This window comes from Prionailurus viverrinus, chromosome B4, assembly GCF_022837055.1.
Source record: "Prionailurus viverrinus isolate Anna chromosome B4, UM_Priviv_1.0, whole genome shotgun sequence".
NCBI classification, from domain to species: domain Eukaryota; kingdom Metazoa; phylum Chordata; class Mammalia; order Carnivora; family Felidae; genus Prionailurus; species Prionailurus viverrinus.
The window spans coordinates 6,452,232-6,475,530 of NC_062567.1; positions in this window are offsets into that span (position 1 = coordinate 6,452,232).

Below are 23,299 nucleotides of genomic sequence, written 5' to 3' on the forward strand. Positions count from 1 at the left end.
ATTGGCTAACTTGGAGATCAGAGCTTTCTTCACAAGAAAAGACTTTCTAGCTCAATGTGTCAGTTCCCTTTCATGTAGCTGGATCTTTCAATTTGTAGCATAACCCCTGCAGCACTATAGAGAAAAGATGATATGTCTGAAATGCTGAACCACAGTCACCCCTGCCTACCATTATGTTTCCACAGGCATTCTATAAAAAGCTGCAAAACCAAGGGGTCTGAGATCTGACACCTGAAAATGCCTGCAATCATTCAAAGGCACCCCTTTTCCTATCTCTTGCTGATTGACCCCATCCCATTGTGCCTTTCAATACACAGCCCACAACTCTATATTTAGGGCGATGACCAACTGTACATACAGGCTCCAAATACTTCTCACTCTTCTCTTGGATAGCTTCCCCTGTGAGTTTGGTGTTAGACTCGGAAGAACTCCGTTCTTGTCTCAGCTCAGCCACTTATGGTGTGATATTATACACTTTCCTTGAACTTTCTGATGTTTCATGCCCTACACAATAATAAGCAGTAGTGACCGTGAATATTGTTAAGTACTTGCTGCCTACCAGCTATTATTTTGGGTGTTTTCTGTGTGAGTGCGTATGGCGGCACCAATTCCTTTAAACCTCATCACAATATTATGGATGAGGTCCTTTTGCAAGAGACAGAATTGAAACTCAGACCCAAACTCTTCCAGGTGGTAAGTGTGGAGCTGGAATTTGAACTCACATAGTCTTGCTCTAGACCCTACCTGCTTAACCATGAGTTACGTGTTTGTAACATACACAGCTACAATTGAGTTTTATTATCCATATTATCTGTGTTCTATAAAGTCACTCTGAGCACTGAATTAGCAAATGCTGAGCACTGTTCTCAAGGGAAATACAGGATTGGGTTCCTGCAAGCCTCTGACCACATTTTCATCAACTCATCAATACATAACCATGTGTTATATGGGTTTCTTTTTAAAGTCACCTCACTTAATATGTATTGTTGATTAAGTAACATTGAACTCACAGCCAGTGGCATTATAACTCATGCCTGAATGAAGCCTATTGAACACACCTCTGAGGCACATCACAGTTCCCTTAAGCTTGAGAATGCTATTGAGCATTTCAATAAAGCCATTTTAAACAGCTAAATCACCCAAAAAAGCACAAAATTACAAAATATGTGCCATTAAATAGACCCCAAAAAGGACACTCACTTATATTATGAGAGCTGAAATAAGAAGGGAGAAGGTCGCCCTGCTGGACCTCAGCTGGGAATCTGTGCACATCAGGTGACTCCCGATTTTTTTGCTGTTCTGTGCATGTCCCTGAATGACCGGAAAAGCTCTGTCAGTTGTTGATTTGGAGGTTCAAAGAAATTTCAGTGGGTAGGTGAATTTGGAAATACAGAATCTGGACTTATGAGGATCAACAGTATACAGTGGCTGGAAAAATAAATCTCAGAAAATCTTCAAACAAAAATAGAACTAGTAGATGTGGGTGACAGTCCAGTCCAGGTGGGGGCACCTCCATGCAAAGACCTGCCAACCCAGGCTATGTCTCCCTGTCTCCCCAAATGAAAGAAAGAAAATGAAATATTCTGAGCAACTGTCCACAAATGAAATGAGCCTTTATATCCAAGAAGTATGTGTTTACCTTGAATTCTCATTTTGGAGATGTTTTCATTCATAGATATACAGCCTCGACATCTGCAACTTATATTTATCTTTCTCTGCAATAAATTGTAATGGCATATGAGTAGTAGACATTAAGGTATAAATTCTCCGTGGAGAGGGTAAATGATTGGTGGGATAAAGCGGTGGAGATTACTTCTTTCCTGTCCCACTTCTGGCTCTTGGTGTGCAGAGCTCTGGACTGTTCTGTAACCAGCACATCTGGCCATGTCTCCTCAGACATTAAAGGTAAAGAGATTTATAAACTGAGAAGTAAAGACGACTGAGCTGGAGGAAAAAAATCTGGGTTTCTGGTATGCTTCTTTTTAACCTTGCTACTCCAAGATGGCACATGGGCCGGCAGCACTGGCATTACCTGGGGGAGCTTGTTAAAAATACAGAAGCCCAGGCCTTCACCCCAGACAGAGTGCATTTTTACAAGCCTAGGCATGTGTTTCATGTGCACATGGAAGTCTGAGAAGCAGTGCTTTTTGAGACCAAGCCTGGGTACCAGCTTCCATCTCTTCGTAATATTCAGCACTTGATAATTGTTTTCTTCTCCTCTCTGTAATCATAACTCTGGCCACAGCTTTTGCACAGTTCCAAGGTTACCAAAAACCTAGAACCCCTGTGGCTTTCTCACCAGGTCACCACTGAGTAGCACACCTTTGGCCAACTTGTCCTGGCTCCTTTCATATTCATATATAAGTATATATTATATATTATAGATATTCACCCTTATTCTCAGGCACTGGTTGTGGTTTATTATCCATGACCAATACCTAAGCTGCAGTGTTTTACATTTCAAAAAATCTCACTCTGACCTTTTGATCGACTATATGATGTTTTCCTTGTCATATATCCTAGATGTCAAATTGTGACTTTTTTAGCAATTCTGAAAAGAACATAGGTAGGAGAGTTTTTAATATTTCATTTTTTTTAACCGAAGCTTCTATCCCCAATTTTTGCCTAACTCAGACGCCCTTGATGCTCAACACTAGACAGTCATTAAGTATCAGAAGATTCAATGCAAATCTTAGCTTTTCCATTTAATCAGTCCTTTCTCCAATTTCCCATTCTGTAGGATAATAGGAATAGCAGTAGCCACTGCTCTATTTCACAGCTTCTATGTAAGGATCAAATTAGAAAGTGACAAAGTACTTTCAGAAGCATAAAATGCTATGCAAATGTAAATTATTTTTATTACTGTTACTCCCAAGGATAACTCCCAGCACTAATGCTCTTAAAAGTCAGCAATTTACTAATCCATAGGAGAATATGTGTATATGTTCATTTTTAGGCAGGAAAATGTTTTTGGTATAATGAGTATTACACCTTTATAATCACTAGTTGAAGTTACAGAATCAGATCACATCTTGCCATTTGGATACTTGCTTTGACAGTGACTGGTAGACAATCAGAGCAGAGAGAAAGACACCCCACTTCTCTGTCTGTAATCCAAGGTTCATGCAATCCAACATGCAATGAAAGTATTTAGGCCATTTTTTTTTTAATTTTTTTTTTCAACGTTTATTTATTTTTGGGACAGAGAGAGACAGAGCATGAACGGGGGAGGGGCAGAGAGAGAGGGAGACACAGAATCGGAAACAGGCTCCAGGCTCTGAGCCATCAGCCCAGAGCCCGACGCGGGGCTCGAACTCACGGACCGCGAGATCGTGACCTGGCTGAAGTCGGACGCTCAACCGACTGCGCCACCCAGGCGCCCCAAGGCCATTTTTAATGGAAATGTCATCCTTGAAATTTATAAGACCATCATAGAGATCAACCAACTCCCTTAAGCTTTTCTTTCAAGTTGCTTTTGCAAAGCACACTTGGTCCTCACATTAAATAGTCAGTCATGCAGCACACACAGCAACACATTTTCAAGCAAGCATATGGAGAGTTGTGATAGATAACCTTAACTCATCCGCACATTCAGAACCTGGTGGCCCTTCTGTTTTCAAAGGTTAAGTAAGATGTGTATCATTTGCAAGGCCGTCGTATGGATAGATACTGAACATTTCAACTCCTGGGTACCCATGTAAGCACCGAACCCCTATTGGTTAAAGAGCAGAGGGATCCCTGGTGCCTAAGTCATTTCCTAGTGGTAAGTAAGTAGGGTTTGGTGGGGCATACTTACTCGTCGGAACCATTAGAATTCAATTTAGTGCCTTCTTGATTCTGGAGGGTAGAATGTAACCCGCATATCTGTCCCTGTCTCCTCAAACACTAAATAGTGTCCAATGAAATGAAGTAAAGATGGAATAATGTGTTTCCCCAAGCCAAGAATAGACTGGCAAACAGCCAAGTTTATCACTGGAGGTAACAGAACCCAGAAGTTGTTTTTTCTTGTTTTGTTGTTATTGATGGTTGGTCAGTTTGTGTGTGTGTGTGTGTGTGTGTGTGTGTGTGTGTGTGTGTGTGTGTGTTTTACCTTTTTCTCAAAACTGAAGGCACTGCTTTCTAGTTAATGCCATGTGTTTCTGGGGCTCAATATGCCCACCCAGCATGTGATTTTTCCACCCAGAAATGAGCATGCACACACAAAAAACATCCTGAAACTGCTCTTGTCTGTTCTGCAAGGAACAGGTGGATAGCTTCTCCTGATGGTAGTCTTTTCTTCTCTTTTTCAGATGCTGCACACTGCTTTTATTCCAGGGTTCTGTTTGTTTTATTTTTGGTTTGGTTCAAAATGAGATGTCTAGTAAGAACTTTGTAACAATGTATTCTCTTCATTGAAAAAGAGCTGGCAGATAATTAATATCATATTAATAACCTTAAATTTCACTTCCTGGTATTTAAGCCTGTTAAAGCTCAGCCTTTTCTCCTCACGGAAGTTTACTGCCAGACACTGAGGATTCAGAGATGGGAAAGACCTGTTTCTGACGTTAGAATGATTACAGTAGACGAAAGGATGGTTTCCAGTAGGGTGATGAGTACTTTTGTAAATGTTAAAATTAGTTGCTACAGACACAGAGAGAAAGGGAGCTAGTGTGGAGGCTTCAGGGAGGCTTCCTGGAAGAGATGTTGCCTGCGTGTTAAAAGAATCAGCAGGAAGACAGCAGATGGAAGGGATGGGAAAGGAAATTCCAGGAAGGAGAAATTGCACAAGCCAAGGTGCAGAAGTGTGAAGAAACTTCATGCACAGTGAATGCCAAGCGGCTTGGAATTACTAGGTCATGGTAGTCCTTTGGAGAACAGAGGGTGTTGAGGGTGGAAGGAAGGCAGCAGCCAGTAACGCCATGTACATAGTTCCGGATTTAACTGTAGTCAGTTGGGGAAAAGGGGGGGATGTTTGAGGACTTTGAGGAAATGAGGCGATGGGAATTTGTCAGACCAGCGCTGCCGGGCTATCACTCTGAGGAGCTGGAAATTTGTTGGGTGGCTTTGGAGGAGTGACAAGGAGCCCTGAAGGAGAGGTTATAAAGTGGCCATGATGTTTCCGGTTTCAGTCCCTGGGTGGGTGGTGCTTCCATTTATTGGAATAAGAAGTCCAGGAAGAAAAATTGGGGTGGTTGGAGACCCTAACTTCAGCTGTGGAGCCTGTGTAATGTCCAAAGGGAGTTGAGCATTTAGGGAAGCCCTATGTCTAAAGCTTAAGAGTGTGAACTACATTTTAAGACATCTTTAAACTCTGTATTGCTTGGTGGCTCTCCTAGTTTATCTGCATATTTTAATTAATATGTTAACCAACTTAGACTCTCTGCCCTAACCGATATAATAATGATGCGGTGATCATTTCACTGCTGAAAATCTTGTGCTTTCTTGGGAGTTTCTTCCTTGTTTTCCTCAGTGGTTAATATGTCTTGCAATAAGGTAATTTTTGGTCATTGAATTCTTATTTATTTAAAAATGTAAAACATGCTCATTTGTGACTGCATATTATATCTAAAAAAGGAAAACATTTGGCATTCAAAGGTGTTATTCATAGTTCTAAGTTTTAGGTATTGTTCGCTCAAAATAAATCTGACTCCTTTTCAGATCCAAATAGCAAAAACAAAATATTACTCATCCTACACTGGAAGGTTTCATATTATTTGGAAGTATATGTCACTTGATGGTTTTTTGTGAATAGTTCAATGGCTTTTTATTAAGAAAAAATCTTCCATTCCCATTTTAACATATTCTTTCAAATATCATAGATGATTGCAAAAATATTCCTCTAGACATCTATGGAAAAGTTTATTGTAAAATATTTCAGCTTCTGCTTATTTTTCTCATAATAAAAAACGAATAAGTGAATCTATATCTGTTGTTGCTATAGTAACTAACACATTTTATATATTGAGAAAGAACATGAACATTTCTAAACATATTTCCATCCTTCTGATATATGTCTCTGTATATACAAGACCATACACTTGGGGTGACTTTAAGTCCAGGAAGCTGTAGGATTTCGCATCTAGTAGCTACTCTGAACCTTTGTCCCCACATAGAAACATGCTGTCAGACCTGGGTTTAGTTTGGTGCACACTAATTGTACACTTTGTGCGAGACAGGAATTGATCACTGTTAATTTGAAAGACGATTGTAAAACATTCCTAACAGAGTATTTATGTTTCAGCTGTTTATTAGGTTTCGTAAATATGTCAGATTTTTTTAATAGATTTCAAATCTGAAAATCCTTGGTAAACCACCTATCTACCTGAATCTTAGGCTGGCTCTAAATTAAGGGCATTGCACATGTATTCATTCATAAACAGATAGTTTTGACAAATGTCCTAGGTTAGCATTTGTGCTAGGTTAATAATCTAGAAGAGGTTACAAATATATACCAGATAATTATACAAAGTGCACAAAGTAATAACTGTCAGCATGGAAATCTAGAGAAGGGTCACCTAAGCCTGAAGGAGTCAAGGAAGGTTTGGAGGAGGGTGTAGAGACGAGGCAATGCCTAAGTCACATCTTCAAGAATGAGTCTTAACCTAGAGGACATTCTTATCTAAAAAAATATAAAGCCTATATAGACAACTGAGCTAATATGTGGCAAATGCAACAAAGAACATCCACATGTACTTACAAACCAGTTTGTGTGTGTGGGGGGGGGGGGGCATATGTGTGTGCAATGAGAAAAAAACCAAAGCGGCTGTATGATTGGATAATGAGAACTCAGTTTGCTTTAACTACATTTATTGAACTTCTATCAGGTATCAGGCACTCACTAGATTCAGAGGTGATTCCCAAGGGGTTCACCTTTATAAAACTTAAAAAACAACCTTAAAAAGGAATTATTATCTTGATCTACAATAAGACTTTAAAAATATGCCTATATTTAAAAGTAGAATTTCACTAAACACTTATTTTATGATAAATAAATTTAAATTCCCAGATCTTTTAAGTTATATTAATTTATTCCTTGAAAACAAGCAACCAAGTAAGGAGTACACAAAATCAGAAATCCTAGCATTTGCAATGATGACCAGTGTGAGGCCATAGTTCTCTCTCTCTCTCTCTCTCTCTCTCTCTCTCTCTCTCTCTTTTTCTTTTGGTAGTCAAAGACTCAATAGAAATATGGCATCTACAGAAATAAATAAGAAATGCAAGTGAACTACAGAAAAAAGTCAAAGCAAAAACCACTAAACCACAAATCAAGAGACCTTGGAACTAATTGTTTCTCTGCTAACTTCCCTATTTGCAGTGTGGCTTTAGGCAATGCCCTAATCTCATAAAATCAGGGATTTGGATAAAGCACCAGTACTTTGAGGAGCACCGAGGAATCTGGGATGGGTGAAAAGGGTGCTTGATCTTGAGACACTTACATTCTAGTGTGGAGATAACAGGAAGTTTCAATAGTGTAATGAGAAAACAGAAAACTTAAATCCGGGTTTTCCATGACTTCATTTCTAACACAAGATAAGACTAGATGAGCACTGGCATAATTTGACCTGGAAACCGTCTATTCACTCTAGGCTCATATATAAAATAAGAAAAACAATAATTATATGGAACATTGTGTATTTATAATATTTAAAAGACTGTGACAGGAATATTACAGAAACATCAATGGAAAAAAGAAACACAAAATGTTTTCAAAATGATGTTTTTACTATAAGTTTTATTCTAACCAATAAAAATGGAATATTATTTAATATATATCACTAACCAACTAGCAGAAACTGAAAAGAAAAAAAAATTGACAAATGAAATACTCAAGACCATGAAAACTTTAAAAACCTCTCTAACATAAGAAGTCATAAAATTGAAAATGATTCCATAAACTGAGAAAATAATTGGAAAATGTATGTTAGGCAAAGTATTAAAGCCCTTACTAATTTTTAATGCATCCTATTTTCTCACCTATTAGTTTAGCAATTAAAAAAAATTACTAATGCCCAGCATTGGTTTGCCCATGAAAAAACTGTCTGTTCAATGCATTACCCCAGGAGGTAAAAATTGACAAAATACTTTCATGGAGTAATTTTTGAGTATGAATGGACAGTCTTTAAAAATATGAAAAAACTTGTATATATGTACCACATTTTCTTTCCATTCATCGATGGACATTTGGGCTCTTTCCATACTTCGGCTATTGTTGACAGTGCTGCTATAAACATGGGGGTACATGTGTCCCTTCAAAACAGCACACCTGTATCCCGTGGGTAAATGCCTAGTAGTGCCATTGCTGGGTCATGGTGTAGTTCTATTTTTAGTTTTTTGAGGAACCTTCATACTGTTTTCCAGAGCACAACTACGTGGATGGAACTGGAGAGTATTATGCTAAGTGAAATTAGTCAGTCAGAGAAAGACAAAAATCATATGACTTCACTCAGATGAGGACTTTAAGAGACAAAACAGATGAACATAAGGGAAGGGAAACAAAAATAATATAAAAACAGGGAGGGGGACAAAACAGAAAAGACTCATAAATATGGAGAACAAACTAAGGATTGCTGGAGGGGTTGTGGGAGGAGGGATGGGCTAAATGGGTAAGGGGCATTAAGGAATCTACTCCTGAAATCATTGTTTCACTATATGCTAACTAATTTGGATGTAAATTTTAAAAAATAAAAAATAAAATTAAAAAATATATGAAAAAACTTGATATAGCAGTTCCAGCTTGAGGAACATATTCTAATTAAATAGTTAAATAATCATGGATGTGTACGAAGATGCAGTCACTAGGGTTTTCAACACAGCAATATTAATAAAGGTGAAAAAATACCATTACCCAAAATGTCCCAAAATTAGGTGACCGTTTCAATAAATTATAGTATACATTATATATTGTTATGGAATAATTATTGTATAGATATTTAAATATTATATTTTTTCTCATGGATATATTTTCATCAAGTTTCACTGAACTAACCAAGCCCAACAGATATCCTATGCTTATATTTTTGAATTTTCTAAATTATGCGCTACTCTGAGATAACTATCATTGACATTGTCTATACTGCATTTGTTTTTCTTTTTTGTTTTGTTTTATTTTTTTAAATGTTTATTTAGTTTTGAGAGAGAGAGAGACAAAGTGTGAGCAGGGGAGGGGCAGAGAGAGAGAGGGAGACATAGAATCCAAAGCAGGCTTAAGGCTCTGAGCTGTCAGCACAGAACCCACTAAGAGATCATGACCAGCTGAAGTGGGACACTTAACGGACTGAACCACCCAGGTGCCCTGCATTTTGTGTCTTTTTAATGAATTTTGTTAAGAAAACTGTGTTGAAATAGGCCAAAAACATCATGAAGAGGAAAAAGGAAAAGATTTGAACATGTGGCATGTTGGAGAAGAAAGTTGTAGCAATGGGTCAGGAGTCTCTTAGGAGAATTTATCTTGGAAGAGATTGTGATAGAACAGGTGTAAGAAAGCTGGAGTCAGGAATGAGTTGCAGCTAAAGAATTAGGATAAATTTGCCTATGATCTAAGAAAACATGGCGGGAGTAGATGAAGGAAATGAGGACCAAGCAATTTATGCATCTAAGACTTCTGGTTTTGAAATTCAGTCATGGGATGGAAAAACTAGTTGGAAGAACAAAGATGGGTTCTCAGGCAGAGAGGAAAAAGACTTTCTGAGGAAGTGAAACAAGAGTCCTGTGGAGCCTCTAAAACAGAGGCTGGCAACTCTGACCTGCCTGTTTGTGTACACCCACAAGCTAACATTTTGTAATGGTTGGGGGAAAAAAATCAAAACAATATTATTTCTTCACATGTGAAAATATGAGAGTCTGATTTCAGTGTCAGTAAATAAAGTTTTATTGGAAAGCTGCCATGTTCATCTGTTTGTGTATTGCCATGGTTGCTTTCACACCATCAGGCAGAATTGAGTAGTGTCAACACATGGCCTGTAAGGCTTAAAATATTTATAATCTGGCTCTCTACAGAAGTTTTTTCTGACCCCGGATCTAAACACTAAAGGAGACATGAAGGAACAGGCAAATATTTAGGAAAGAAATCAAATGAGAATTGCTTGCTTCGAATTAGGAGTAAAGGAGATTCTGAAAGGTTAAGTAATTGTTGTTCATGGTTTAGAAGACACGGACCATTAGAACCTTGGTTCACACGAGCCCTATCACCAGTTAGCTCCTCAGCAGCTCCATTCCACTTTGATGATACATTCAATCCCACATTGTCTCAAGGGTTCAATGCCTCCTGCTAAATCTCTAATACAATCAAGGCTCTTTTGGCTTCAAAAATCAGAAGTCATCCCTAACTTGTTCTAATGAAAAGTCAGATTTGTGAGAAAATTGTACAGTGAGCTTAAGGAAGTAAGGTTCAACTGGACCCTACAGGAACTGGAAAACCAACAGGTTCTGAGGGTTTCAGAGTTTCTCCATCCTCTTCCCTCCAGGGTCTGTATCTTCCTGCTCTTCCTCTCCTCTTGGAAGGCTGCCTTTCCCTGCTTACTCTCTAACTTTCACATGCCTAAAGGGAGCAGCTAATTCATTGTCTCTATAGTAACATCCCTACCTTAGAATCCAGCACCAAAACCGGACTGTCCTTCTTCAACCCTCCTCTCTCAGAATACTGGGGAGACACTAAGAAGCCTTATCCCACCATTTGATTGATTGCATTGGCAAAAGTGTGTGCCCCTGATCCTGTAGGTAGAGTGGCTGAATCACAAAGCCCACCTCACACTTACTAGGGCCTCACATTGGGTAAACAATGATAACTAAGTGTAGAAAATAGTAAAGTGTATACTACATATATGTAGTGAGAAACCTTTCCTTCAAACTTCAGCATAAAGAAACACCTCTTCTGAAAAGCCTTTACTTACTATGCGATCTGATACAGGTGTCTTCTCTCTGACTTCTAGAACATCTTGTTCATACCTCAATCTTTGGCAAATACATTAATGGTAAAGTTGCATCTTTATCATTTGGGTCTTTGCTGAATTTCTAGCACATAATATGTGTTCAGCAAACACTCATTCAAAGGATTAATTAATAAGCAAATGAGTAACCCAAGCACTAATGGAGTTGAACACAGGCAAGGTTGATTAGGTAGATGAGACATAAGGGTAGATATTTTTAAATTTCTGCTTAATGTTTATTTATTTTGAGAGAGAGAGAGGGAGAGAACAGGGGAGGGGCAGAGAGAGAGGGAGAGAGAGAATATCCCAACCCAGGCTCCAGCTCACAAACCATGAGATCATGACCTGAGCCAAAATCAAGAGCCAGATGCTTAACCAACTGATCCACCCAGGTGCCCCTAGGGGTAGATATTTTTTTAAATGCAGGGATTTGATTAATTGGTTGTAAAATACCCTTTATATATTCTAAATATATATGAAATTATATATATATATATGTATATGTATGTATAGAAAGAGAGAGCGCGCCATGATATATCTATATCATCTATATTTATATCTATATCTATATCTTTAACTATACCTCTATATCTATAGATAACCAGATTGAGCAATAGGCTTAACCCAATCCCAGTCAAAATCCTGTCAGGATTTTTTGTGAATATCACCAGCTAATTCTAAAATTTGTGTGGAAAAGAAAAGAAATTAACATAGTGAAAACAACTTCTGACAAAGAACTTGCATCCAGAATACATAAAGAACTCTCAAAACTCAACAAGAAAACATCAAACAAAAGTCCCAATTTGAAAAATGAGTAAAATATTTGAACATACCAAAGGAGATATACAGATGGCAAATGAGCTCATAAACAGATGCTCAAAATCATTAGTCATTTGGGAAAGGCACATTAAAACCACAATGAGATACCATTATAAACATATTAGATTGGCTATTATCAAAAAACACTGACAATACCAAATGCTGGCAGGGATTTTGGAGCAAGCGGAACTCTTATATACACTGCCGGTAGGAATGCAAAATGGCACAGCAACTTTAGAAAACAGTTTGGCAGTTTTTTAAAAGGCTCAACATGCACTCACCACATGATCCTGCCATTGCACTCCTCAATATTTACCCAAGTGAAGCGAAAACTTACATTCCCCCAAACAAAAATTTACATCCCCACACTCACAAAAAAAAAATAAATAAATAAAAGTTCCCGTGAGGGCACCTGAATGGCTCAGTTGGTTGAACATCCAACTCTTGATTTTGGCTAAGGTTGTAATCTCACGGTTCATGGAATTGAGCCCCTCTGTCAGGGCAGAGACTGCTTGGGATTCTCTCTCTCCCCCTCTCTTTGGCCCTCCCCTGCTCACACTGTAAACAAACAGACAAACAAACAAATAAACTAACTGAAAAAATGAGTGAAGTCAGTATCACGCATAGCATAATTTGTCAATGTTTATATTTGATCAGAATAAATGAGGAAAATATATGAGGTAAATAAAATAATGGGAAAAATATTTGATATCATGTTTTCCTCAAAAATATATCTGTGAGACAGGAAGTAGAATACTGATTGCCAGGGCCTGAGAGGAGGAAAGAATGGAGAATTATTGTTTAATGGATAGAGAGCTTCAATTTCACAAGATGAGAAGAGTTACGGAGATGGATGGTGATGGTGGTTGTGCAACATATGATCTCACAGAAGCGTGCACTGAAGAATAGTTAATAATTTTGTTATGTGTATTCTACCACAATACAAAAATTTTAAATATTCAAAGATACTAGTATCAAAATTCTAAAATCTCAAAAACTTTACAAACTAAAAAATAATTCAAAATTTAAAAAGTTACAAAACAAAAATTAAGCTGGGAAAATTTACCTTTATGTAGTGAAGCAGAAAACAAAGTTAATCATCTGGTTTGGCCCAGTAATTTAGATAAGTATCATTGGTATGGTAGATTCAAATTAAATTTAAAAATTCCTGATCTGTCGCATGTCACATCATAGAAATATGAAGATACTTTACTGCATATCTCAAAAACAAATAGGCTAAGAGTTTGGTCATGATTTTTTAAAAATGTGCCCTGATTTAAAAAAAAAAAAAAGAGGAAAAAAAATGTGCACTGATTGAGACATTTTTGACCCTACCAATAATACAATGCATTATTCTAAAGAGTCTATGAGGGCTTTGAACTGTACCCAGCTGGGTTTTGCAGAACTGGGTATGATCCACTTGCTTGTAACCTCGAGAGGTTACTACAATGGTTTGCTTTATGAATTGCCATTTTGCTAATAGGGTTGACAAGGCTAATATCCCACCATGAATTCTTTCCCTGGCTTCAAGAGATTATAAAATGGCATTCAGTAGATTTTAGATGTTTAAACATACTGGTGCTTCTAACATTATTTTATTTTCCAGTTCCAAAGCTAACTGGATAACAATTCCCAGGACCCTACCCAGGTTCCCATAAAGTAGAAGGAGAATTTGTTCCCCTGCCCCCATCTAATGTTCTTCTCCTCTTTAATGGTAAAACTTTCCTGTGCACTATTTCTCTATTTATAGCTCAGACAATTCAACTCCAGGCAGGTGGTTCTATTGAAAGATAAACAAACTTGTAATAAAACCCCCACTGGTTCCTAAATAGCCAGCTGTGCTGACAAAGCAGGCTACAGGTGACTGAACTCATCCAGAGATGTTGGTCATTTACTACAGAGCTGGGGACCCACAGCGACTTTGGCCGAGAAACAGCTGGTACTCCCAGCATTTTTATCTCTTAACAGAAATCAAAATCAATGGTCATCCAACTGCTTAAAAGTATCAGGTGGGTTTTCATCTGATATACCAAACTCCAAAAATGCCATATCATCTTTACTGCCTTTATATAATGTGCTTATTGATCTCTGAGGACTTTTCAGGAATTTTATTGAACATTCTTACCTTTGAAAATGTGATATGGTCCAGTTGGAGTGGCCTCATGAATCTCAGGACACATGCCTCCTCACTTCCACATTGTTTCTTTTTCTGTCTGGGAAGAGATCTACATTCTTACATGACAAGAGCGGTTGAAGAATGACAAGAATTCCTCCCTCGAAGTGGATTTCCACAAACTCCCTTTTTCAATTTCCCATTTCCATCCACAGTCTCTTTGGACCTTTATACCACTCATTGAATGCACACTTGCATTGGCTCTTTTTATATCCTAATTAATTCAGTCTACTGCTATAGAATAAGCTATTCCTGTGGTCACAAATCTAGTCTTCAAAATTGTGGGGTTTTTTTTCCATTGAGATATAATTGACATAATTGAAACTAATTATATTAGTTTCAGGTGTACAATATGATTCAATATTTGCACAATGATCATCACAACAAATGTAGTTAACATCCATCATCATACACAGTTACACATTTATGTTTTTCTTGTGATAAGGACTTTTAATATCTATTCTCTTAGCAACTTTCACATATGCAGTACGGTATGGTAACTGTAGTCACCATGCTGTCCATTATATTCCATGACTCATTTATTTTATAAGTGCAAGTTTATACCTTTTGACCTATTTAACCTACCCCCGACCCTACCCCCTGCCCCTGGCAACCATCATTCTGTTCTCTGTTTCTGTGAGTTGGTTTTGTTTTTATTTTGTAGAGTCCCCCTGCCCTACCCCCTGCTCCTGGCAACCACCAATCTGTTCTCTGTATCTATGAGTTGGTTTTGTTTTTATTTTGTAGACTCCACATATAAGTGAGATCATACGGTATTTTTCTTTCTCTGACTTATTTCACTTAGATAATCCCCTTAAGGTCCATTCGTGTTGTCACAAATGGCAAGATTTCATTTTTTTTTTTAGGCCTGAATAACACTCCATTATGTGTATGTGTATTATTTTTTTAAATTCTATTTATTTCTGTCTTTATCCATTCATCCATCATTAGACACTTAGGTTCTTTCCATGTCTTGGCTATTATAAATAATGCTAAAATGAACATGTGGGTGCAGATGTCTTTCTGAGTTAGTGTTTTTGTTTTCTTCAGATAATATCCAAAAGTGAATTGTTAGATCATACAGTAGTTCTATTTGTATTTTTTTTAGGAACCTCCATGTTGTTTTCCGTAGTGACTGCACCAATGTCTATTCCCACCAGCAGTGCGCAAGGATTCCCTTTCTGCACAACCTTGTTACTTCTTGTCTTTTTGATAATAACCATTGTAACAGGTGTGAGATATCTCATTATGGTTTGGATTTGCATTTCCCTGAGACTTAGTGATGTTGAGCATTTTTTCATCTATCTGTTGGTCATTTGTATATCTTCTTTGGAAAAATGTCTATTCATATCTTCTTTCCATTTTTTAATTGGAGTGTTTGAGTTTTTTGTTGCTGTTGTTGTTTGCTACTGAGTTGTATGAATTCTTTATATATATTGAATATTAACTCCTTATCAGATATATGATTTGCAAATATTTTCTTCTATTCAGTAGGTTGCCTTTTCATTTTGTTGATGATTTACTTTGCTGTGCAGAAGCTTTTTAGTTTGATGTGGTCTCATGTGTTTAGTTTTGCTTTTGTTGCCTTTGCTTTTGGAGCCAGAGCCAAAATATCACAAAACCAATGTCAAAGAATTTATGACATATGTTTTCTTCTAGGAGTTGTATGGTTTTGGGTCTTATATTCAAGTCTTTAGTCCATTTTGAGTTAATTTTTGTGGGTGGCGTATGCTAATGGTCCACCTACATTATTCCACTGTGGCTTTCACAATTACATTTTGGCTTCTCTCATCCAAGACTTCTCATGTGTCTTTAAGTACGAAGAAGGTCTACTGGCCACTAGCATCTTTCCAAGGTATGGCCCAATTCAACACACAATTATTATTCATCAAGGAAATGGGGAATCTCTCCTTGAAGAGCATACAAGAGAAGTATTTAGACAATTACAGTATATTTGCCACATATGGATGTGACACATAAACAATACTTAGTGAAGCTGAGTACATTTTTAGACATGAAAGGGAGAAATAAACTGTGTCAGCAGATGAGGCTGGCAAGGTGTTGTAGGGGCCCAAACACAGAGGGTTTTATAGAATGATGGAGGAGCCTCTGAAATTTTATATCAGAAAGTCAGCATCATCAGATTTCCATTTTGAGAGTACACTCTAGTAGAAGTCTGGAGGCTGGGTTTGAGACAGATCAGAATCAGGTCAATAAAACCCTCCGTTGGATTGCTGTCATAATTCAGGAGAGTATGTGCCAAGAGCAATGGATATGAAAATAAGTATCTGAAAGCTTTTTTGAGAAGTATTTGTTTAAATCCTAGGTTCTCAGTTCCAAAAGCAGTCTGTATAAGTAATAATAGATACAGAAACTTGAAAATCCCAGAACAAAATCTTCTGTCTTTTCATTTTTGCTTGTTAACTAAGATTATTTACTGGAGATATCAGAAGATAGTTTAGTAATGGTGTACAAATCCAGAGTGACAATGAAATGAATATTTATCAATTGTTGAGCCAGTGTAGCTCACAACAGGAAGAATTTACATAAGATCTAAGATTAAAGACTGTTTGAATTTTTTAAACTTTTAATTACCAATATTACTGGGCAGTGAGAGATAGACATATACGTGCACATCATTTCCTGCCTATCAGAATGCCTATTAGATTTTTCTGCCTTAGATCATTAGATCATTATGATCAATTAGATCATTTCCTGCCTATTAGATTTTTCTGAATAACAGGCAAAGCAACCTCTCATGTCCCCTTCATTATATTTTGAAAGAGAAGGAAAGAAGTTACATGTTTTCTAAAGACAAATTTTATTACATATGCTTCTTTTATTTTTCAGAGAGTAAGCTAATGTTTTGATTTACAATCCCATGCTTCTTGTTAAGTTTACATTGTTCTAATGCCCTTTCTGTGCTGCTTCAAAGTGGGACCCACTCACAATTTCTAAAAAGCAAACAAAAGTAAACCCACAATCCTTTATAGCTGGAGGTTTCATGGAACAAAGTATGGCACTACAAAGCTGTAATTGACATTCACCATCTTTCTGCACTTTCCATGCAAGTTGTCTCTTACCTTCAGCTATTCTTCTGCTGGTCTGTGTTTTTTGTCCCATAGAGTAACCCAGACTCATTTCTAAGGGAGCTAGCCCAGGCTACTATGTACTTCTTAAACCATGGCTGTTTCAATTTCCTATTTATAGCTATCACTAGGCATGGAAGCACCAAGATGTTCCCCCATAACTTCTGTGGATTGTAGACATTATTGTCCCCACTCTCATTGTATAGCAGTCCTATATCTTTATGATACTCAGGATCAGTGATTCCTGCCAATGTAAGAATTCTTCCTTTTCTACATGCTAGACTACAGGCATGAGGTGCCCCCAAATAACCACATGGTTAGTTTACTGATTTTGGTTTTGTGGAATTTTTTTTGGTGTACCCTGAAAGAAGTGTTCCCCTTCTACCAGGAGTCAGGATCTTTAATGCAGAAACTTAGACTTTTGTAGATGGCAAGCACAAAGTCTTCAAGTAAATTGATTAGAATTAATGATGAGGGTAGTAACTCCTCTTTCCATTCCTTGGATCTCAGATCCATATTGATCATTTTTATGACACAGAACCATGTAATGGCATCTGAAAGGATAGCACCTCCACTCACAGTGTCTTCTCCATGCTGTGGCTTAGCTCTGCTTTAAGATGGTTGGCTATCAGATTCCTGTTGATGCAATTCAAAGGAGGACAAGTGGCTCCATAGTCCTATGCCCATTGTCATATGAGCCTTCTGTCACTAAGGCACTGCAGGGAAGGAAGATACATCCATACTTTGGATATGTATCATTCTCAATAAAATGAATCATTGAAGGGTAGGAGCTGTCTAATATTACCAGCTTGCCAGAAAGTAGCTAAATCATCTCCTTGAATTGTGGAGGTAAATTTTTCAGTGGTAGCTAGAATAAACTCAGTGAGATGAATTTAATGCCAGTTCAACTATGCATAGCTTCCATCGCTGCATTCACGACTCCTTTGTTCATGGGAAAACAGTGGGAAAGCCAAGGACAGATGCTGACTAGCATCTCCTGAATGAGACATTCTGGACAGCTAGTATTCAGTCCTTTCTCTGGGATGAATATTCTCTGATTAGAATTGACATGAGACATGGAGTTCTACACACTTTCTGTCTGCTCCCACAGGTCCATCCATATACATCTCCTTGCCTCTGATCTCTAAGACTTTCACCACTGCCAGTGAGTCATGTTTATTCCTACCTCAGACTACTTCTTTCTTCAAAGTGCATGATCAAATGCACTACCCAGGCTACTGCTTCTGAGATTTCCCCTAGTCACCGTTCTTTAGATACATCCTTTTATGGGTCTTTACTGGGCCAGGAGCCCTTTATCACTTTGCATTAACAAACAAGCTGTTCTCATCATCAGCTGGTCATGGTGTGAACTGAGGTAAGGCATTGGTGTGACCCAGGTAGACAAATGAAGTATGGACTCCTCGTTCCTGTAATTTATTTATACTCTAAAGACCTGAGTAGGAACAATTCTGAATGAAGCATTTCCATTGCTTAATGTATCACTGATGTGTACACTTGACCTTATGACTTAGTGATTATGCCAGTACTGGTTCATGAGGCTTAGCTCAGATCACATCATCAATTAAAATTGCCTGGTTAAGTATTCATTATTAGGTGCCAGTGGCATGCTAGTAGTTGCCTTTCAAATTGCATGACTTGATTTCAGAATCCTATCCTTCTACATTGCCACTCTCCTATCCACATCTTTATCTGCCTTATTATTCACAATTCTCCAAATAAACAGAACAAATAGGTTGAATGAATGGATGGATAGACACGTTATAGAGATAGATGGATAGATAGATAGGTAGGTAGGTAGATAGATAGACAGATAGACAAGTAGGTAGGTAGGTAGGTAGGCAGATAGATAGATAGATAGATAGATAGATAGATAGATAGATAAACAGGTAGGTAGGTAGGTAAGTAGATAGATAGATAGATAGATAGATAAACAAGTAGATAGATAGATAGATAGATAGATAAACAGGTAGGTAGGTAAGTAGATAGATAGATAGATAGATAGATAGATAGATAGATAGATAAACAAGTAGATAGATAGATAGATAGATAAACAGGTAGGTAGGTAGGTAAGTAGATAGATAGATAGATAGATAGATAGATAGATAGATAAACAAGTAGATAGATAGATAGATAGATAGATAGATAGATAGATAAACAGGTAGATAGATAAGTAGATAGATGGTTGATAGATTGATTGATTGATTGATTGATTGATTGTAGGTAGATAGTAAATAAGTGATAGAGAAGATAGAGCTTCCAAGAATTGGTTCATGCACACAGTTGTGACAGTGGAAAATCCAACATTTGTGGGCAGGCCAGCCAGCAGTCTGGAATTTCAAGGAGAATTTCTATGTTGCAGTCTTTAGGCAGAATTTCTTCTTCAGGAAACCTCAGTCTTTCCCTTAAAGACTTCATTGACTGGATGAAACCCAACCGTATTACAGAGTCATTTGTTTCAATTGAATTTAACTGATAGTAAATGTATTGATTTATTTGAAGAAAAAAAAATACCTTTATAGCCACACCTACACTAGTGTTTAAACAACTGGGCACCATAGCCTAGTCACATTGACATATGAAATTAACAGTCATATCCACTGCATATTCTCTAGATCTTTGCATCTACCAGGCTACATTGACTAAAAAGAAGAACCGCTTTTATCTTTTATCATAGCCTAAAACTGGACTATAATCCTCTCTTACTCTCAGTTCTCCTAAAAAATGAACAGCATTCTGAGTTACTCAATGAATAGATCAGAAAAGAATTCCTAGGTATGGTACATGATACCTCCAAAACCAGAAAGAAGTTTTCAAGTGTTGTGTCCCCTTTTAGTGATAGAAGCTAAAAGATAGATTATCATGTCCTTCACATTGGGGGATATGTATGTCACAGAACAATGGACTCCTAAAAACTCAAACCCAATGAGAAAGAACCCTTAATAATTGTACATTTTTCTCTTACTCTCTAATACAGCGAGGCATTCAGAGTATTTGTCAAGTTTTCCTGTCTAGGTCTGAGTAGTAGGGTATCATCAATGTTGCAGACCAATATAATGAAGGAATGTCAAGTAGATCAAGTTCTCTTTGGACTGTACTGTGGCCCAAAGTAGGAGATGTAAGACAGCTCTGGATCAAGATTATAAACATGTACTATCATTCATCATAGTTGAATGTGAAAAGCTCTTGATTCTCTTCATCACAAGGATGGAAAATAACGCATTTTCAGGATGAATAGTCACGCACCAAGTTCCAAAGGCTGTATTTATCTTTTCAAGTAAAAATATGCTGTTTGACATGGCAGCTTTAATTGTTTAAGTATAATTGGTAAAGTTTATGCTTAGCCCAATGGTTTATAGAGGGCAATACCAGTGAATTACATTTTTTCTGTGATGAGGAACACCACCCCAGCAACTTTGACTATAAAAGCAGTATTATTCAATACCATCCCACCTGATTTATGTTACTGCTTTTGATTAATTCTTTGGTTGGTGGGAGTGGAATGTTCAGGAGCCTCCATATGACTTGCCTACTCTTTTGCCTCTTATTCTACAAGGAAAGTTATCACAGTCAGGAATTTACCCACTGTTAGGTACATTCATCCTAATTTTTCACTCAGATACTAGGGAAAAAACTATAGGGTAGGTGTGGGGACTCATTCAACTAAAGGTCAGGAAAACTCTTTCTCTAAAGGTCCAGAGTAAATATTTTAGATTTTGCAGATCATATGGTATCTATTGCAGTTATTCAAATCTGCTGTAGGAACACAGAGGCAGACACAGACATTAAAAAATAAATATGTCTGTGTTCCAATAAATCCTAATTTACATAAGTCGATGGTAGGCAGAATTTGGCTATGGGCCATAGTTTGTTGACTCCTGCATTAGACCTTTGTGAAATGAACTTGGGCCAGGACTCTATGTATCATCTGACCTCTATAGATTCTCACCTTAACAGGCAGGACGTGGTGACATTTTGGTTCTAATATCGGTATCATCTCAGATCATATAAGCTATAGGCTTCAGAAGATCTGTGTATTCCCCTTTCCTTAGTATACTCTGCTAAATTGCCTTAGAGGAGAATTAGAGGGAAAGTACAATTATACTGTATGCTTTCTGTGATATTTCAGGGCTCTTCCTTTGAGGACTCAGGTTTCCTTTCAATAGATGGGCCCAGGATCTGAGAATGTGCTCATCTCTAGCATGGGGAGAGGAGATCATGATTTTCCATTGCAACAATTAACATCTGCCTTCTGTTTCCTTGCTCTTGATATCTTGTCATTGTTATTATAAACTCAAGTATAGTACTCTTGCTGCTGGACCATCTATCTCATAGCACAGATTTTTGCAAGTCAAAAGGCTCTGGTTGCTATCCTGCCCTTGCTGTATGTTTCAGTATTTAAATCCATCTTGCTTTTGATAGTTAAATTTTGTCATTTGGCTTTGAATATTCTACACTCCTCTTATCACAAAGACAATAGAAAGTCCAGTTTCAAAGCAGCCTTTCCCACTATCAAGCTTGACTTACAAAGGACAGTCACCACTGATCTTTCTCCATATATAAAATGAGATTGAAAACAAAAGAGGTATGTCACTGGTTGATGTTTGTTTTAAAAGACAGGATTAAAACACTTGACTGAGTGTGAAGAAAGCAATTCAGTGTCTGTTACAAAACAAGATGGGAGTGCTTCTAATCCATGTCTAGCATAATGGGGGAAAAAGGTACTTAACATATTCCTCCCCCCAGAAACCGTGAAGAAGTTACTTCTTGCTATCTCTCTTCATTTACTAGCCGAAGAATCACGTTTTCTTCCCCAAGTAGCATCTAACTGGTAGCATATATGGTGATGAAATTGGTTAGGTATGGAGTGTGAAGGCAATTTTAATACTGAATTTATTGAGTCCAGAACATTTCTTTTTGTACATGTAAGTGTAACTTAAACAAATCAATTCCATCTGATTAAACTCACTTTACATGGTTAATGTACCGTGGACACTCTTTCTCCTCTGGTGCTTTTCCCAAAGATCACAGGAAGAGCATTTAGATGTTTGTTTTGTATGTCACCCCAATGCACACAAAATCCAATAGATTCAAAAGGAAACATTGCATTAAATTAATTCAGCTTCAAGTTCAAAGGCTCATCATGTATGATAAACAAAACCAAAGGAAATGATAAGATGCAGTGTCACATTTCATTTAATATCTAAATCCACTCACAACAAGGTAATATCTAATTCACTGTAGCCTTGCTGTATCCTCATATGGCACAGATCCTTGGGGAAAGAAAAAAGCTCAAAGAACCTGGAGTTGGCAAATATAATGTGAAGTTATAAATGATTTAGAGCCGTGGTTCTCCACCTTGGTTGCACTTTATAATCACCCAGGGAACTAGTCAAATTCCCAATTCTCTGGCCTCACCCCAGACTAATTAATTCAGAATTTCTGGGGTTGAGACCAAGGCATTAATATTTTTTAAAGCTCCCCAGGTAATTCCAATGTGTGAACAAGGTTGAAATCCTCTGATTCAGAGAGTGGTTCCCAAAGGTTGAGGTGCTTCAAATCACTTAGAAAGGTTGTTAAAACTCACATTACTGGGCCCCACCTCGAATTTCCCAATCAGTAGGTCCAGAATTTGCATTTTAAACAAGTTCCCAGGTGATGTTCTTGCTGCTGGTCTAGAGAGCACAGTTTGGGAACCACTACTTTAGAAGACAGCAGTGACTGTCAGATAAGAAGTAAATCCTATAATGTTGCCATTGATGTAGTAGCCACAGAAAGATGACAAAAGATAACTCTCAGTAATTCTGTGATGGGCATGGGTACATCTGCCACCTGTGAGTTCTGTAGGAGGCAGATAAACTGGTGTGTATAAATAAATGCCCCAGTTACAAACCCCTGAAGTTCTATAGCAGAAAAAACTCAACAAGCATGAGTATTTAAATATGAGTGTGGGGATGGAGAGGATAGAGGAATATATTGGTGATTTGAAATATGTGGCAAATAAGTTTGGCAAAGTGAGGAACAAATTATATATGGTTATATTATAGGTGGCTTTTATTATCAGTATTATCAGCATTAAGGGAGCAAAATAAGCCTGGAAATATGTCTTGATGATTACAAATTTGAACTGGTCTTGGAGTATATTTCACAAGCTATATTTGACTATTATGTTTTTGTGTTTTACAAATTTAAAATATTTCATAGAGTATAACTATGGCTCGAACAGAAGAGGACCTAAATTAAACATTGAAATATTTTTCTTTTCCCCTATATGATACCAAGATTGGATAAAATTA